Here is a 17,638-nt window from a genome sequence, read left to right on the forward strand (position 1 = left end):
CTCATGTTGCAGGGAGGCCCTCTCTGGGGCACAAGGTACCTGATCAGAAGGCACCCCCCCCTCCCCAAAAACCCTGGGCCCGCAAGGAGGTGGCCTGGTATTACCTGGGGGGCCTCCTCAGATGCTGACGTTCCCAGCTGCCACTGGTAAAATAGCAGCAGAAGGAGGCCCGTAAGTGACAAGTAATTGGCCACTTAAGGGCCTCAACTGGCCTGGGGCGGTTGGGCCATTTTCAACTTCTTCTGCTGATGGTAAAATTGCAGCGGAGGCGGGTAGGCGACGGGAATGGCACTCCCCACCTCCCCCCCCACCCACCGCCTCCACTAAAATTACGGCCATTAACTCAACTCTGTTTTTCTCTCCACAGATGTTGCCTGACCGGCTGAGCATCTCCAGCATTAGCTGTTCCTGTTTCCGATTTCCAGCAGCCGCAGTATTTTGCTTTTGTATGTGTGCAGAAGGACTGGGTATACCATAAAAAGAGGGAAAGCAAAAAAAAAAAACTTAAAAATACAGATACACAGATCCGAGAGAGGAGAATGTAGACAGAAAAGGATAAATAAAGGCAATGGGATTCTGGGTTTTATACACTGAATGTAAAAAAATAATGTTGAATTTCCAGAAGGCATTGCTGAGGTCACAAATGGAGCTCTAAGTACCACTTTCCGGGTAAGATATTAGCAGAGTTAGTAAGAATCAGAGGTTACAGTTATGAAGAAAGGCTCTTTCACTGGAATGGAGATGGATTAGGAGTTCTAATTAGAGATTTTTAACTAATGCAAACCTTTGAGTGGGTAAATAGCCAAAGATTAGCTTCAATTATAACTGGGGGTGAAGGGCGATGTGGGGCTGGCAGGGGAACCAGCCTCATTTAAAAATACCAGTTCTGACTCCTGCCTGAAGTGACATCAAGCCTGCGGGAAGGAGTCAGGCTGATCAACAGGAACCTGCTGCTGGGGATCTGTAGGATTGGTAAGTAGTGGTGGATGGGGGTGGGCAGGGATGAACGAGACTGGGGGAGGAAATTTCAGGACCCTGAGTTTAGTTGAATGGCCTGGAGAAGCATTCCTGCTCCTCCTTGCTCAGAAGGATTTGTTTCTATAAAATGATTTACTTTTTCAGCCCCCTTCTAGGCCTGTTACTCCTTGGCACCTGGTTTCCTTGACGAGGCCCGCAGCAGATGCCGATCTCTTGACAAATTAATATAAGTGCCAGTGACATTAAGACCATCCCGAAAACCGGGGTTAAAACGTCGATCAGCATTGAGTGTAGCATCAAATCAGAGAGCAAAATGCTACTTCCATTTTAACTACCCCTCCCACGTTCTCATCTGCTGCAGTGGGTCAGATACCACCCCATTGTTTCCAATAACTTGCAAATTGATAACATGAGAGCAAATATCACTTGAATGAAGGGGGAAGCTGGCAAGATATTTTTCATGAGTGACTATTTATTCATTCATGGTGTCCATTTATTGCCAATCCCTAATTGCCCTTGAGAAGGTGGTGGCGAGCTGCCTTCTTGAATCGCTGCAGTCCATGTGGAGTAGGTAAACCCACAGTGCTGTTAAGAAGGGAGTCCCAGGATCTTGGCCCAGTGAGTGTGAAGGAACGGTGATAGATTTCCAAGTCAGGATGGTGTGTGGCTTGGAGGGGAACTTGCATGTGGTGGTGTACCCATGCATCTGCTGCCTTTGTCCTTCTAGTTGGTAGAGTTTGCAGGTTTGGAAGGAGCTGTCTAAGCAGCCTTGGTGCGTTGCTGCAGTGCATCTTGTAGATGGTACATACTGCTGCCACTGTGCGTCGGTGGTGAGGGAGTGAATGTTTGTGAATGGGGTGCCAATCAAGTGGGCTGCTTTGTCCTGGATAGTGTTGAGCTTCTTGACAGTTGTTGGAGCTGCACCCATCCAAGCAAGTGGAGAGTATTCCATAACACTCCTGACTTGTGCCTTGTAGATGGTGGACAGGCTTTGGGGAGTCAGGGGGTGAGTTACTTGCCACAGGATTCCTAGCCTCTGACCTGCTCTTGTAGCCACAGTATTTATATGGCTACTCCAGTTCAGTTTCTGGTCAATGGTAACCCCCAGGATGTTGGTGGGGGATTCAGCAATCGTGGGGGATTCAGCAATCGTAATGCCATTCAATGTCAAGGGGAGATGGTTGGATTCTCTCTCGTTGGAGATGATCATTGCTTGGCAGTTGTGTGGCGCGATTGTTACTTGCCACTTATCAGCCCAAATCTGGATATTGTCCAGGCTTTGCTGCATTTCTACATGGACTGCTTCAGTATCTGAGGAGTCGCGAATGGTGCTGAACATTGTGCAATCATCAGTGAGCATCCCCACGTCTGATCTTATGATTGAAAGAAGATCATTGATGAAGCAGCTGAAGATGGCTGCTCCTAGGACACTACCCTGAGGAACTCCTGCAGTGATGTCCTAGAGCTGCGATGATTGACCTCCAACAACCACAATCATCTTTCTTTGCACTAGGTACAATTCCAACCAGCAGGGAGTTTTCCCCGATTCCCACTGACTTCAGTTTTGCAAGGGCTCATTGATGCCATACTCAGTCAAATGCTGCCTTGATGTCAAGGGCAGTCACTCTCACCTCATTCTTGAGTTCAGCTCTTTTGTCCATGTTTAAACCAAGGCTGTAACCAGGTCAGGAGCTGAGTGGCCCTGGTGGAAGCCAAACTGAGCGTCAATAAGCAGACTATTGCTAAGCAAGTGACGCTTAATAGCACTGTCAATTACATCTTCCATTACTTTACTGATGGTCGAGAGTAGACTGATGGGGCGGTAATTGGCCGGGTTGGACGTGTCCTGCTTTGTGTGCACAGGCAAAACTGAGCAATTTTCCACATTGCCAGGTAGATGCCAGTGTTGTAGCTGTACTGGAACAGCTTGGCTAGGGGCGCGGCAAGTTCTGGAGTACTTCAGAAGGTCATCAGTACTTTTTCCGGAATGTTATCAGGGCCCATAGCCTTTGCAATATCCAGTACCTTCAGTCATTTCTTGATATCACTCGGAGTCAATCGATTTGGCTGAAGACTGGCATCTGTGATGCTCGGGATTTCAGCAGCAGGCCAAGATGGATTATCCACTCGTTACTTCTGGCCTAAGACTGTTGTAAATGCTTCAGCCTTATCTTTCGCACTGATGTGCTGGGCTCCCCCATCATTGAGGATGGGGATATTTGTGGAGCCAACTCCTCAGGTTAGTTGTTTAATTGTCCACCACCATTCACGACTGGATGTGGCAGGACTGCAGAGTTTAGATCTGATCCGTTGATTGTGGGATCGCTTAACTCTGTCTATCGCATGCTGCTTACACAGTTTGGCACACAAGTAGTCCTGGGTTGTAGCTTCACCAAGTTGACACCTCATTTTGAGGTATGCCTGGTGCTACACCTGACATGCCCTCCTGCACTCTTCATTGAACCAGAGTTGATCCTCCAGCTTGATGGTAATGGTAGAGTGGGGTATATGCCGGGCCATGAGGTTACAGATTGTGGTTGAGCACAATTCTGCTGCTGCTAATGGCCCACAGCGCCTCATGGATACCCAGTTTTGCTTTGCTAGATCCGTTCGAAATCTAGTCCCGCCACAGTCTGCCTGCTTCAATGGGTGCTTGGAGCTCAGGGTCATTGCCCGAAAGGTGGACTGATACACCGCACCAAACAACATGAAAAAAGGAAAGAAGGTACCAGCCCTTCGCTTTGCAAGCTGGAACGTCAGAACTATGTGTCCTGGCCTGTCGGAAGACCTTACACAAATCAACGATTCTCGGAAGACCGCCATCATTAACAACGAGCTCAGTAGACTCAATGTGGACATTGCAGCACTTCAGGAGACTCGCCTCCCCGCGAGTGGCTCTCTAGCAGAGCAAGACTACACCTTCTTCTGGCAGGGCAGGGATCCTGAAGAACCAAGACAGCATGGAGTGGGCTTCGCCATCAGAAACTCCTTGCTCAGCATGATAGAGCCTCCCTCAAATGGCTCGGAACGCATACTGTCCATCCGACTGCTCACCACCTCTGGTCCAGTACACCTACTCAGCATCTATGCTCCAACACTCTGTTCCGCACCTGAAGCTAAAGACCAGTTCTATGAACAACTCCATAACATCATTAGCAGCATCCCCAACACCGAACACCTATTCCTGCTGGGGGACTTTAATGCCAGGGTTGGGGCCGACCATGACTCATGGCCCTCCTGCCTTGGGCGCTATGGCGTTGGAAGGATGAATGAGAACGGGCAGAGACTGCTTGAGTTGTGTACCTATCATAACCTCTGCATCACCAACTCGTTCTTTCACACTAAACCCTGTCACCAGGTTTCATGGAGGCACCCAAGATCACGTCGTTGGCACCAGCTAGACCTCATTGTCACAAGGCGAGCCGCCTTAAACAGTGTTCAAATCACACGCAGCTTCCACAGTGCGGACTGCGACACCGACCACTCCCTGGTGTGCAGCAAGGTTAGACTCAGACCAAAGAAGTTGCATCATTCCAAGCAGAAGGGCCACCCGCGCATCAACACGAGCAGAATTTCTCACCCACAGCTGTTACAAAAATTTCTAAATTCACTTGTAACAGCCCTTCAAAACACTCCCACAGGGGATGCTGAGACCAAGTGGGCCCACATCAGAGACGCCATCTATGAGTCAGCTTTGACCACCTACGGCAAAAGTGCGAAGAGAAATGCAGACTGGTTTCAATCTCATAATGAAGAGCTGGAACCTGTCATAGCCGCTAAGCGCATTGCACTTTTGAACTACAAGAAAGCCCCCAGCGATTTAACATCCGCAGCACTTAAAGCAGCCAGAAGTACTGCACAAAGAACGGCTAGGCGTTGCGCAAACGACTACTGGCAACACCTATGCAGTCATATTCAGCTGGCCTCAGACACCGGAAACATCAGAGGAATGTATGATGGCATGAAGAGAGCTCTTGGGCCAACCATCAAGAAGATCACCCCCCTCAAATCTAAATCGGGGGACATAATCACTGACCAACGCAAACAGATGGACCGCTGGGTTGAGCACTACCTAGAACTGTACTCCAGGGAGAATGCTGTCACTGAGACTGCCCTCAATGCAGCCCAGCCTCTACCAGTCATGGATGAGCTGGACATACAGCCAACCAAATCGGAACTCAGTGATGCCATTGATTCCCTAGCCAGCGGAAAAGCCCCTGGGAAGGACAGCATTACCCCTGAAATAATCAAGAGTGCCAAGCCTGCTATACTCTCAGCACTACATGAACTGCTATGCCTGTGCTGGGACGAGGGAGCAGTACCCCAGGACATGCGCGATGCCAACATCATCACCCTCTATAAAAACAAAGGTGACCGCGGTGACTGCAACAACTACCGTGGAATCTCCCTGCTCAGCATAGTGGGGAAAGTCTTTGCTCGAGTCGCTCTGAACAGGCTCCAGAAGCTGGCCGAGCGCGTCTACCCTGAGGCACAGTGTGGCTTTCGTGCAGAGAGATCGACTATTGACATGCTGTTCTCCCTTCGTCAGATACAGGAGAAATGCCGTGAACAACAGATGCCCCTCTACATTGCTTTCATTGATCTCACCAAAGCCTTTGACCTCGTCAGCAGACGTGGTCTCTTCAGACTACTAGAAAAGATCGGATGTCCACCAAAGCTACTAAGTATCATCACCTCATTCCATGACAATATGAAAGGCACAATTCAACATGGTGGCTCCTCATCAGAGCCCTTTCCTATCCTGAGTGGTGTGAAACAGGGCTGTGTTCTCGCACCCACACTTTTTGGGATTTTCTTCTCCCTGCTGCTTTCACATGCGTTCAAATCCTCTGAAGAAGGAATTTTCCTCCACACAAGATCAGGGGGCAGGTTGTTCAACCTTGCCCGTCTAAGAGCGAAGTCCAAAGTACGGAAAGTCCTCATCAGAGAACTCCTCTTTGCTGACGATGCTGCTTTAACATCTCACACTGAAGAATGCCTGCAGAGTCTCATCGACAGGTTTGCGTCTGCCTGCAATGAATTTGGCCTAACCATCAGCCTCAAGAAAACGAACATCATGGGGCAGGATGTCAGAAATGCTCCATCCATCAATATTGGCGACCACGCTCTGGAAGTGGTTCAAGAGTTCACCTACCTAGGCTCAACTATCACCAGTAACCTGTCTCTAGATGCAGAAATCAACAAGCGCATGGGTAAGGCTTCCACTGCTATGTCCAGACTGGCCAAGAGAGTGTGGGAAAATGGCGCACTGACACGGAACACAAAAGTCCGAGTGTATCAGGCCTGTGTCCTCAGTACCTTGCTCTACGGCAGCGAGGTCTGGACAACGTATGCCAGCCAAGAGCGACGTCTCAATTCATTCCATCTTCGCTGCCTTCGGAGAATACTTGGCATCAGGTGGCAGGACTATATCTCCAACACAGAAGCCCTTGAAGCGGCCAACACCCCCAGCTTATACACACTACTGAGTCAGCGGCGCTTGAGATGGCTTGGCCATGTGAGCCGCATGGAAGATGGCAGGATCCCCAAAGACACATTGTACAGCGAGCTCGCCACTGGTATCAGACCCACCGGCCGTCCATGTCTCCGTTATAAAGACGTCTGCAAACGCGACATGAAATCGTGTGACATTGATCACAAGTCGTGGGAGTCAGTTGCCAGCATTCGCCAGAGCTGGCGGGCAGCCATAAAGACAGGGCTAAATTGTGGCGAGTCGAAGAGACTTAGTAGTTGGCAGGAAAAAAGACAGAGGCGCAAGGGGAGAGCCAACTGTGCAACAGCCCCAACAAACAAATTTCTCTGCAGCACCTGTGGAAGAGCCTGTCACTCCAGAATTGGCCTTTATAGCCACTCCAGGCGCTGCTTCACAAACCACTGACCACCTCCAGGCGCGTATCCATTGTCTCTCGAGATAAGGAGGCCCAAAAGAAGAAAGAAAGATTCACGACTGGATGTGGCAGGACTGCAGAGTTTAGATCTGATCCGTTGATTGTGGGATCGCTTAACTCTGTCTATCGCATGCTGCTTACACAGTTTGGCACACAAGTAGTCCTGGGTTGTAGCTTCACCAAGTTGACACCTCATTTTGAGGTATGCCTGGTGCTACACCTGACATGCCCTCCTGCACTCTTCATTGAACCAGAGTTGATCCTCCAGCTTGATGGTAATGGTAGAGTGGGGTATATGCCGGGCCATGAGGTTACAGATTGTGGTTGAGCACAATTCTGCTGCTGCTAATGGCCCACAGCGCCTCATGGATACCCAGTTTTGCTTTGCTAGATCCGTTCGAAATCTATCCCATTTAGCACAGTGGTAGCACCACACAACACTCCTACCAATACTGTCATGGACAAATGCACCTGTGGCAAGCACTTGAGCCACTCTTGGCGATGGACATTGAAGTCCTCCACTCAGAGTACATTGTGCACCCTTGCCACCTTCAGTGCTTCCTCTCAGTGGAGGAGTACTGATTCATCAGCTGAGGGGGAGGCGGGGGTGGTAGGTGGTAATCAGCAGGAGGTTTCCTTGCCCACGTGTGACCTGATGCCATGTGACGTCATGGGGTGCGGAGTCAATGTTGAGGACTCACAGGGCAACACCCTCCCGCCTGTATAACACAGTGCCACCACCTTTGCTTGGTCCGTCCTGCCAGTGGGATGTACCCGGGAAAGGTGATGGTGATGTCTGGGACATTGTCTGTAAGGTATGATTCCATGAGTATGACTATGTTAGGATGTTCCTTTGGTACAAGCCCCCAGATGCTCGCAAGGAGGACTTTGCAGGGTCGACGGTGCTGGGTTTGCCATTGTCGGTTCCAATGCCTCGGTCGATACCAGGTTGTCCGTCTGTTTCATTCCTTATTGATATTGTAGCGGTTTGATACAACTGAGCGACTTGCTTGGCCATTTCAGAGTCAACCATATTGCAGTGGGTCTGTAGTCACATGCCGGCAAAGGACATTAATGAACTAGATGGGTTTTTACAACAATCATCAATGGGTTTCATGGCCAGCATTAGACTAGCTTTTAATTCCAGATTTTAGAATTAGAATTAGAACATTACAGCGCAGTACAGGCCCTTCGGCCCTCGATGTTGCGCCGACCTGTGAACCCATCTGACCTACACTATTCCATTTTCATCCATATGTCTATCCAATGACCACTTAAATGCCCTTAAAGTTGGCGAGTCTACTACTGTTGCAGGCAGGGCGTTCCACGCCCCTACTACTCTCTGAGTAAAGAAACTACCTCTCACATCTGTCCTATATCTATCACCCCTCAACTTGAAGCTATGTCCCCTCGTGTTTGCCATCACCATCCGAGGAAAAAGACGCTCACTATCCACCCTATCTAACCCTCTGATTATCTTATATGTCTCTATTAAGTCACCTCTCCTCCTCCTTCTCTCCAACGAAAACAACCTCAAGTCCCTCAGCCTTTCCTCGTAAGACCTTCCCTCCATACCAGGCAACATCCTAGTAAATCTCCTCTGCACCATTTCCATAGCTTCCACATCCTTCCTATAATGCGGTGACCAGAACTGCACGCAATACTCCAGGTGCGGTCTCACCAGAGTTTTGTACAGCTGCAGCATGACCTCGTGGCTCCGAAACTCGATCCCCCTACTAATAAAAGCTAACACACCATATGCCTTCTTAACAGCCCTATTAACCTGGGTAGCAACCTTCAGGGATTTATGCACCTGGACACCAAGATCTCTCTGTTCATCGACACTACCAAGAATCATCCCATTAGCCCAGTACTCTGCATTCCTGTTACTCAATTACATTGGTTAAGTATAACTAGCTTCAGTTTGCTAATGTACTCAGAATTTGCAAACAAGTGAGCCAAGTGCTTAATTAGAACAAATTAAGTTAAAGCATATCGGCAAAAAATTCATCAAGACTAACATTTACTTGATATTATTAGTCCAAGCATTACCACGAGGTTCATTTGAAGATTAGTACCAGCAGCAACCTTGGTTACTAAATACCATCTTTTTTACCAATTCCCATCTACAATGTACAGGTTTAAATGTCCTGAACTATGTAAAATGTTATTATATGGTAATATGTAACAAATGAGTTATCCATTTACAATGTTATATCCAAGCAGTATTACTATTCAATGTATGACATTAAAAACCTGCACTGAACTATTTCTCAAAGCTGGCATTGAATCTTCATGACTAACTTCATCTAGATGAACTGTATTTAATGCCAGAAATGTTTTTTGTTCCTTAATTTCCAATCTATTCCAATAATCCATATTTGTCACTCCTTGGATGAATTAGCCTTTGGTCAGCCAGTTCCCTGGGCCATTAGCCTTTCCCAAGGCAGTGGGAGCTCTGAGCTGTACCATCTCTAGGCACAGGTAACTTACATTCATCTCACATTTCATAAGCATGACCAGCTTTTTAAGTGGTGAATGGGGTGGCAATTTACCAACACTTTCTTCAGGAGATTCGGTGATAATGTTTGCTGTTTCCTGCATTACTGATTCAACTCCTCCTTATTCCCATTCCTCTTTTTCCCAAAGCAGACACCAGAATTCTCTCATATCTGCTTTTCTCTCCCCTTTTTTTCTACCATTTCCCTTAGGAACTCCAAAATAACAAAATTTTCATATGTAAGGTGAGTGCTATATACAGTATACTGTGTATTACTACCCTATAGAATACAATAAATTCAATAAAAAGTCTACACCAAACAGTCCTTTATAGTTTGAACAATAAAAACTAAGTAATCAGGAACAATTTCTATTGAAGTTTAATATAAAAATATTTTACTTTGAGAATTTATTCAGGAGAGCTTTTTACAGATTAATTTGGTTTACAGTTGGAACTTGTTCCATTGCAGTATAGTTGTTGCATAAAACTTAACGTGCCGCAATTACATGGTTATGTAAAACTGGCTTTGCGATTATATCCGTAATTTGAAAACAAAATTAAATCAAGCGCTTAATTTGAACAAATCAAGTGAAAGTACATTATGGGGCAGTTGCAATATATTCACTCAATCGCTTCCTTTTCAGTCATGATCTCACCTCAGTTCAGTTGGTAATGTTCAGTTGAACCGGAATATTGTACGTTAACGCCCCACTCTTAGATATGAGCGTATATCAAATTGGCACTATCAGTACAGTACCTAAAGGATGCCACACCATGGAAGATGCTGTTTTTCAGCTATGTTAAACCAAGGCCCTAAAATTAAAGATGCCCTGATGCTGTTCAGAAGAGGGAGTTTGGTGTGTTCACTGACATTTTTCACTCAACCAAAAACGGAATAATTGGAGGGTTTAAACTAAAATGGCAGGGGGATGGGAACCTTTGCAAGGAGTCAGAGGAGGGGGGAATCAAAGACAAGAACAAAAGACAGTAAGGGGAATAAGAAAAGTGATAGGCTCAAGTCAGGAGTGTGATGGAATACTCTCCACTTGCCTGGATAGATGCAGCTCCAACAACACTCAAAAAGCTCGACACCATCCAGGACAAAGCAGCCCGCTTGATTGGCACCCCATTCACAAACATTCACTCCCTCCACCACCGATGCACAGTGGCAGCAGTGTGTACCATCTACAAGATGCACTGCAGCAATGCAGAAGGCTCCTTAGACAGCACCTTCCAAACCCGCAACCTCTACCAACCAGTAGGACAAGGGCAGAAAATACATTGGAACACCACCACCTGCAAGTTCCCCTCCAATTCACACACCATCCTGACTTGGAACTATATCGCCGTTCCTTCACTGTCGCTGGGTCAAAATCCTGGAACTCCCTTCCCAACAGCACCATTGGTATACCTACCCCAAAAGGACTGCAGCGGTTCAAGAAGGCAGCTCACCACCACCTTCTCAAGGGCAATTAGGGATGGGCAATAAATGCTGGCCTGGCCAGCGTCGCCCACATCCCGTGAATGAATAAAAAAAAAAGAGAAATCAAGGGCCAGAATCAAACAGGGCCACAGTGAAAAATAGTGGGACAGAGACAAGTAATGTTAAAAAGACAAGCCGTAAGGCTTTGTGCCTTAACATGCGGAGAATTCGCAATAAAATGGATGAATTAATGGCGCAAATAGATGTAAACAGGTATGAAAGAGTCAGGATTACAGAGACATGGCTGCAAGGTGATCAGGGACGGGAAATGAACATCCAGGGGTAATCAGTATTTAGGAAGGACAGACAAAAAGCAAAAGGCGGTGAAGTTGCATTGCTGGTTAAAGAGGAAATTAACGCAACAGTGAGGAAAAATATTAGCTCTGATGATGTGGAATCTGTATGGGTAGAGCTGAGAAACACTAAGGGGCAAAAATGTTCGTGGGGGTTGTATATAGACCCCTAAACTGTAGTGGTGATGTTGAGAATGGCATTAAACAGGAAATTAGAGACGCATGCGATAAAGGAACATCTGTAATTATGGGTGACTTTAATCTGCATATAGATTGGGCAAACCAAATTAGTCACAATACCGTAGAGGAGGTATTCATGGAGTGTATGCGGGATGGTTTTCTGGACCAATACATTGAGGAACCAACTAGAGAACAGGCCATCCTAGACTGGGTATTGTGTAATGAGAGAGGAATAATTGACAATCTAGTGGTGCGAGACCCCTTGGGGATGAGCGACCATAATATGATAGAATTCTTCATCAAGATGGAGAGTGACGTAGTTGATTCTGAGACGAGAGTCCTGAATCTTTGTAAAGGAAACTACGAAGGTACGAGGCATGAGTTCGCTATGACAGATTGGGAAACGTTACTTAAAGGGATGACGGTGGATAGGCAATGGCAAACATTTAAAGAGCACATGGATGAACTGCAACAATTGTTTATCCCTGTCTGGCGCAAAAGTAAAACGGGAAAGGTAGCCAAACGATGGTTTACAAGGGAAATTAGAGATAGCATCGGATCCAAGGAAGAAGCATATAAATTTGCCAGAAAAAACAACACACTTGAGAATTGGGAGCAGTTTAGAATTCAGCAAAGGAGGATCAAGGGATTGAATAAGAAGGGGAAAATAGAGTATGAGAGTAAGTTTGCGGGGAACATAAAAACTGACTGTAAAAGTTTCTACAGGTATGCGAAGAGAAAAAGATTGGTGAGGATAAATGTAGGTCCCTTACAGTCAGAAACAGGGGAATTTATTATGGGGAACAAAGAAATGGCTGACCAACTAAATGCATACTTTGGTTCTGTCTTCACAAAGGAGGACACAAATATCATACCAGAAATGTTGGGGAACACAGGGCGTAATGAGAGAGAGGAACTGAAGGAAATCAGTATTAGTAGAGAAATGGTGTTGGAGAAATTGATGGTATTGAAGGCCGATAAATCCCCAGGGCCTGATGGTATGCATCCCAGAGTACTTAAGGAAGTGGTCCTAGAAATAGTGGATGCATTGGTGGTCATCTTCCAAGATTCTATAGACTCTGGAACAGTTCCTACAGATTGGAGGGTAGCTAATGTAACCCCACTATTTAAAAAGGGAGGTAGAGAGAAAGCAGGGAATTATAGACCAGTCAGCCTGATGTCGGTAGTGGGGAAAATTCTAGAGTCCATTATCAAAGATTTTACAGCAACGCACTTAGAGAACAGTGGTAGAATCGGGCAGAGTCAGCATGGATTTATGAAAGGGAAATCATGCTTGACAAATCTACTAGAATTCTTCAAGGATGTAACTAGTAGAGTTGATGAGGGACAGCCAGTGGATGTGGTTTATTTAGACTTTCAAAAGGCTTTCGACAAAGTCCCACATAAGAGATTACCGTGTAAAATTAAAGCGCATGGGATTGGGGGTAGTGTATTGCGATGGATAGAAAATTAGTTGGCGGACAGGAAACAAAGAGTAGGGATAAATGGGTCTTTTTCCGAATGGCAGGCAGTGACTAGTGGGGTACTGCAGGGATCGGTGCTAGGACCTCAGTTATTCACAATATATATTAATGATTTAGATGAGGGAACTAAATGTAATATCTCCAAATTTGCAGATGACACAGAACTGGGTGGGAGGGTGAGTTGTGAGGCGGATGCAGAGAGGCTTCAGGGTGATTTGGACAAGTTGAGTGAGTGGGCTCATGCATGGCAGATGCAGTATAATGTGGATAAATGTGAGGTTATCCACTTTGGTAGCAAAAACAGGAAGGCAGATTATTATCTGAACGGCTATAAACTGAGGAAGGGGAATATGCAGCGAGACCTGGGTGTTCTCGTACACCAGTCGCTGAAGGTAAGCATGCAGGTCCAAAAGGCAGTAAAGAAGGCAAATGGTATGTTGGCCTTCATAGCAAGAGGATTCGAGTACAGGAGCAGGGATGTCTTGCTGCAATTATACAGGGCCTTGGTGAGGCCACACCTGGAATACTGTGTGCAGTTTTGGTCTCCTTATCTGAGAAAGGATGTTCTTGCTATAGAGGGAGTGCAGCGAAGGTTTACCAGACTGATTCCTGGGATGGTGGGGCTGACGTATGAGGAGAGATTGAGTCGGTTCGGATTATATTCGCTAGAGTTCAGAAGAGTGAAGGGGGATCTCATAGAAACTTATAAAATTCTAACAGGACTTGACAGGATAGATGCAGGAAGGATGTTCTCGATGGTGGGGGAGTCCAGAACCAGGGTCATAGGTTTACCCCGTATCCCGAGACTTTCAGGACTGAGATGAGGAGAAATTTCTTCACCCAGAGTGGTGAGCCTGTGGAATTTGCTACCACAGAAAGCAGTTGAGGCCAAAACATGGTATGTTTTCAAGAAGGAGGTAAATATAGCTCTTGGGTCTAAAGGGATCAAAGGGTATGGGGCTAAAACGGGAACAGGTTACTGAGTTGGATGATCAGCCATGATCATAATGAATGACGGAGCAGGCTCGAAGGGCCAAATGGTGTACGCCTGCTCCTATTTTCTATGTTTCTTCATCGGTTTGCCTTTTGTGAGACCTTTCTGTATGCCAAATGATGCTGCAGGTACTTACATACAAAGAAACTGCATTTAAAAGCAGTTGATGTGCCAAGTGCTCTGGGATGTTTCTGAATATGTGGTATATAAATGCAAGTTCTTCTTCCTCTGGAATTTCTATTCAGAAAGTTTTTTCAAGAAATCATAACATTAGTATGAGTGGGATCATGTATTACTCTGCTAGAGCATGCATTTAGTATACCGAATTATCCACCAAAAGCTCTAAACAAACAAAGCAGCATTACATTTTGTAGCCTGGACTTTTCTCTGTGAGTGCAATCTGAAAGCAAGACCCAAAAACGTCCCAGTAACACCCATTTTATGAATGTTAAGTTACAGCCAAGTATCCCCCCCAATCTCATTTGAAATGGGGGTAAACAGGCATAAATCAGCAATTATAACAAGCAAAGCCCAAGGAAAACATTGAATCCATATCATATATTTCTTCTAAGTATCAAAATTTAAGTTTCAACACAGTTAACCATTCATGTACATCCTGCACAGCCTGTTTTCAAACATGCAATCCAGAAGCTTTTCAATTTTTAAATGTGACTTATATTTATGCAGTATAAATACATTCAAAACAACGCTCCAAAACTGCAATAAAACACAAGAGTGGATCCTGTGGCACCTGAAAGTCTGGTTCCCTTGTTGTGAAATAACCAGAACAAGCACAATTAGAAACTAACATTTGAGAATTAGGGGATGAGACAAGTTTTGTAGGGGGAGATTTGACAGGGCAGAGTTTGACAGGTGGACATAAAAAAAATCGAGGTTCTGATGTAAGGTCATCAACCTAAATGTCGGCTGGAATTTAACGTTAAGGCGGTGGCCCCGCTCACTGGCTGAAAAGTCAGGGACGAGCCCACCTCCACCGGGCCTGGAAGCCACACTGTTATTTTGCATGGCCCAGGCCTTTAACTGGCCTCAGTCGGGACTGCTGCCCCTCTGAGGCAGGAAGTCCTGCCTCCAAGAGCTGCTGACCAATCAGAGTGCAGGCGGCTCTTCAGTCCCAGCAGCACCACGAGGAGTAGTGGCCACTGCTGGGACTGCACTCAGTGAGGGCAGCCATGGTGGATTAAAAACAGGAAGTGCTGGAAATACTCAGCAGGTCTGGCAGCATCTGTGGAGAGAGAAGCATGTTAACATTTCAAGTCTGTGATCTTTCATCAGAACTGGCAAAGGTTAGAAATGCAATAGGTTTTAAGCAAGTAAAGCGGAGCGGGGAGAACAAAAGGGAAGGTGTGTGATAGGACAGAGGGCTGAAGAGATTAGCTGGCAAGTAGGTCATGGGGCAAAGGCAAAGAGAGTGTGCTAATGGTGTGGTGAAAGACATTCTTTCATTGACATAATAATAATCGGCATTGTCTTTTGTCTCTAACCTTTGCCAATTCTGATGAAAGGTCACAAATCTGAAATGTTAACTCTGCTTCTTTCTCCACAGATGGTGCCAGACGTGCTAAGTATTTCCAGCACTTTCTGTTTTTATTTCAGATTTCCAAAATCTGCAGTATTTTGCTCTTATTTTAGAGCCACGACGGATGCCGGCCTCTGCGCCAGTAAGTTGGAATCGGCCCTTACAGGGGTCAATCAGCTAGGCCCTGGCCGGGGGGGCAGTGGTGGTACAGAAAGCAGGGCAGGGGATAGTTTTAGTGGGAGCAGCCCATGATGCTGGTGGGGGGGCCCTCTGTGGGCACAGGGTGTCTGATCAGGAGGGCCGTTCCCTCCCCCCCCCCAGCCTGCAAGGAGGCCACCAGCTATTACTGGGCAGACTCCTCAGGTGCTGAAGTGCCCATCCGCCACTGATAAAATACCAACAGATGCGGGAGGAGGCCCTTAAGTGGCAATTGTTGTTGTTCTAGCCGTAGACCCAAAGGACCATAGGCATCTCGTCCCATTAGAGACAGACAGTTGGCAATGTATAGCTTGAAGATCGCCACTCTGCAAGTGTGGGGCAAGGCGAGGAGGCAGGCCTCCATAAACACCCACAGCTGGTATGGGGATTGAACCCGTGCTGTTGCTGTCTTTCTGCATCACACTCTAGCCATCTAGCTAACTGTCCCCACCCCCCCTCCCTGGCCACTTCAGGGTCTCAACTGGGCTGGGGCAAGTGGGCAGTTTGCCACCTCCCCCCACAGCTTGTAAAGTAGCAGTGGGGGCGAGTAGGCAATGGGCACAGCACCCTCCCAAACAATGTTACAAACCCCCACCCACCCACCTCCCAGCTCACTCCCAGGGGGACATAAAATATCAGCCATTAACGTTGCTTTTCTCTCCACAGATGTTGCCTAGCCCGCTGAATATTTCCAGCATTTTCTGTTTATGTTTGCGAAAGATCCAGGAGACTTGGCAATACAGTAGTTATCCATGCAATTCACTTACGCCAAAATTTCCACAATCTTTTAAAGCCACTTAACTGGTTGGCGCCCAGATTACCTGTGTCCAAGCCCGCAAAACTCACCTACATACCCCAGCAATTATTAAATAGCATGGTGCAAACTAATACAGGAAGCAGAAAGAGCTGGGATTGCTTTGGCATATGCTCTGCTCCCTCCAAAAGGCATTACAAGTCAATAAATGCTTGTCCTGATCTACATACTTGGGACTTGCTGTGACCCCTTCAGAACCTGCAAAACCACCCACTCAATTCCTGGGAGATGTTGGTGTTGTCACCCCCCCCAGGAGTGACACCGCTTTCAGCCACTCAGAGTTAGGGTTGGGCGAGCAGCGAGGTTTGTGCTCCGTTCAGCAGCGGAGGGTGGAGGTGGAGAAAAAAAAGGAAGCAGGAAACAACAGCTGAGGGTGGCCTTTACATAACTTATGTAGCTGCACAGAAAGAAAAAAAAATCCCAAATAATTGCACTATCAAACGGGCAGCATTGTATCAGGGGCAAGTTGCGTGTGCTGACAACATCACTGTGCTACCTGCCGATAGATGCCCATCACCGCTCTCCCAGCCTCTATATCAGGGAAGCAGGATGTAACACTGCTTCGTACATATATTAACACCAAAGCAACCCGCTTAACAGTCCATCATTAACAATCTAGCGCACTCACCAAATCCCAGAGTCGGTATCCTTCCACATTGCTTGGAAATTGCACAATCTCCACTCAAATAAAACAGGTTTTGCTTTGCACGACCTTTCCAGCAGCTTGTATGGTCAGATCCTGACTCCCAGATTGACAGCTCAAGTAACCAAACAGAAGTGGGGCTCTGCAGTCAATGTGGGCTCGGTTTCGTATTTACTGCACCAATCAAAGCTGGATGGGGAGTTTTCTTTAATAATACGTTAGCTTTGCCCTGCCGAGTGAGTAATCCCCAAGTCTCAAAGGCCAAGTCTTATTGCTGGTCACAGCATAATTCTTATCTTTGCACTTTTATTAAAACAATGTCTTAGTTATACTGTACTACTTGTGCTGATGCAATATAATGATCTGAGGAGGAGTTGGATCAGAATATGGGGTTGCTGATCTCCCATCAGTTCACCATTTGGGGCAAAAGAACACAAAATATTTTTGGCCCTTCAGTACCCTGACACACATGGAAATCCATTGCCATGTTTAAGACCCTCCAAATCAAATAGTGAGAAATCTACATAATTACAGCTTCTGCTGCACCTCAAATGGGGTGCATACCTAGCCAAACAGTCATCTAGGCCTAGATAACCTCACCTAAAAACTAAGGTAAGCACCAGCT

The 17,638-nt window shown here is 46.6% G+C and overlaps 1 protein-coding gene across 4 annotated transcripts in view; it reads right to left on the reverse strand.

The window, feature by feature from the left end:
* Nucleotides 1–17,107, reverse strand: part of gpd2 (glycerol-3-phosphate dehydrogenase 2 (mitochondrial)) — a 166,403-nt gene extending 149,296 nt beyond the window's left edge. For 3 of the 4 annotated variants that reach the window (XM_068035296.1, XM_068035298.1, XM_068035299.1), the window contains exon 1: nt 16,999–17,107. The gene's annotated coding sequence lies outside the window, so the exon portion shown is untranslated. Of the gene's footprint in view, nt 1–13,957; nt 14,059–16,998 lie in introns of all 4 variants that reach the window. The other variant, XM_068035297.1, reaches the window with a different exon arrangement.
* Between the last annotated feature and the right edge of the window lie 531 nt (nt 17,108–17,638).

This window comes from Heterodontus francisci, chromosome 7 (assembly GCF_036365525.1).
Source record: "Heterodontus francisci isolate sHetFra1 chromosome 7, sHetFra1.hap1, whole genome shotgun sequence".
Lineage (NCBI taxonomy): Eukaryota > Metazoa > Chordata > Chondrichthyes > Heterodontiformes > Heterodontidae > Heterodontus > Heterodontus francisci.